Consider the following 2,174-nt stretch of genomic DNA (forward strand, 5'->3'; position numbering starts at 1 on the left):
ACTGATTGACATTTCTTTGTAATAAAACAAACTATTTCTTTTTTTAAAATATGGCATTTGACTTAATGACATTGGGAGAGGTCATTGCAGTTACAATGAACTTCCAGTTACCCATGTACATTTACCGTACAAAGTTAATGAAAAGACTAGAGTGACAAACACATGTATTAAGTACAAAATATCCCCTACACAAGTATATTAATAAAAAAGATCCCATAAAATCAACACATGCTATTTTCACCGAATATGCCAAAGATCCTAATTGAGTTAGATCCGAAATTTCTCAAGTGTCTGCTTGAATCACTTCCTCACTGATATCCCATGAAATTCACAATAATAAATAAATAAAAGATGGCGTTATGTTAGAGGGTAGCCAAATAAATGGTCATGTCACGAACGGATTCACTTTAAGTAGAAAGGTTCAGAAAGTTCAATGTTGATCATTTCCATAGACACTTCAAACTTTGCTGGCACAATTTCTGAAAGAAAAGATGACCATTAGGATGTATTATAAATCAATATCTATCGCATATATAAACAAAAATATATGACAAATAATAAAGTAAGGCTCTACAAGACTGTAAAGACAATTGGTTATTTCAACCTGACAGTTCAGTATAGTGTAGAATAGAAATTCACTATCTTGCAGTGTTTTTATTTAGGCAAAATTAGGCAAGGGCCTTTAGGGGTCTGGGGGCCGCCTAGTGGGGCCCAGGGGGCGAAGCCCCCGGAAGCTCCTGGATTCTAGAGATTTTGTAGGGTAAAAATGAGGTCTATCAATTAGACATATTTACATTTTCTAGACGAAACTGTGATTTATGCTAACTTTGACAATTTTTTTTTTTTTGGGGGGGGGGGGTGCAACTGCGCCCCCGTTAAATCCGCCACTGTTTAGATTACCTGTCAGAATCCATTGTTATGTATTTTTAGGATAAGGAAATTAAGAATATAAACCTCTTGTTTACTTTAGTAGATGCAATATTTTTTTATAGTTTTATGCTAAAAAATACAAGTTAATAAAAACAATGTTAGGTTATTTGTGTTACTTAAATAAAAAAAGATTGAGCTGGTTCTCACCATTTTTACAAGCTGATTATTCGCCGGCGCTGTGGGAATCGTCTCGGGCACAGTCCACTGAATGCAACTACTAAATAATCAAAATAAGTGCTGAAAATGATCTTGAACATGCATTTAAAAATAAATATATATTATTACATTGTACAACATACTCTGTAAATGTTGAAGAGAGGAACACTAAAATTCCTGAATCGATCACAAACGAGGAAATTCGGGTTGAAATCCATCTTTATGAGAGATGTTCAGAAGTGTTAAATTATTATAACAAAATGGAAATAGCGCTTAGCTTTGCTCAAACGATTTTACTGCCAGGCATTTTATGTGTAGTGTCCTGACTAAGGATCAGTAGAAGAAGCAATTATTCATTCAAGGACAAATGTTGAAATATTTTGTAAATTGTACCTACCGCAGTACCGGGTCGTAAAATGTCTTCATCTTCTGTCAAAACAGAAATTCCATCAAAAACTAGTCATGATTCTCCTTTTCGCGACACTCTCTTTCGAACTTTCCTTCTGTACAACATCAACATGGCTGCGTGTAACCCACCAAAAATTTAAATTTCGGCGCGGTGTGTTGTTTAAATTAATTGCTTATCGAGCCCGACTTCGATCCCGACGTAATTGTACTATTAGTCGACAGTTTTAGAGAAAAATCTAAGTTATATTCCATAGTTTTGAAAATCTACGTAAGGGTTAAATAATTAAAAATGAATAAAAAAATAAAGAAATAAAAAATAAAATAAATAAATATTTTTTTAAACGCTTCAACATAAGTTTACATAGCAACATTGGTTCAACAATGTCGGGCCAACATTACAAAGATGTCCATACTTCAACATTAGAAATAACAATGTTCAGGCACGTAGCAACGGGGGGGGGGGGCTGGGCCTAGAGTGAAATCAAGGAAAAATAGCAAAAAAATTGGAAGTGAAAGGAAGTTGGCCTTGAAAAAGGTTGGCCACCACCACCCCCATCCTTTTGCTTGTCAACTTTTTCAGGTAAGTAAAAAAATTCTATGGTTGCCCCCCCCCTTTTGAGAACGATGCTACGTGCCTGATGTTGGCCCGACGTTGGAACAATGTCAGTGCACCAACTGTT

At 35.3% G+C, this 2,174-nt stretch overlaps 1 long non-coding RNA gene across 1 annotated transcript; it reads right to left on the bottom strand.

The window, feature by feature from the left end:
- On the bottom strand, window positions 1-1,959 carry LOC134228926 (uncharacterized). Its single transcript, XR_009984108.1, has 3 exons — window positions 1,484-1,959; window positions 1,078-1,144; window positions 1-479 (listed from the first exon to the last, which is right to left on the bottom strand). It is a non-coding gene; the product is annotated as an uncharacterized LOC134228926 (long non-coding RNA).
- Window positions 1,960-2,174: the final 215 nt, after the last annotated feature.

The sequence above is a fragment of the Saccostrea cucullata genome, unplaced genomic scaffold, assembly GCF_032062105.1.
Source record: "Saccostrea cucullata isolate Sc308-1 unplaced genomic scaffold, CSIRO_AGI_Scuc_v1 ctg10228, whole genome shotgun sequence".
NCBI lineage: Eukaryota > Metazoa > Mollusca > Bivalvia > Ostreida > Ostreidae > Saccostrea > Saccostrea cuccullata.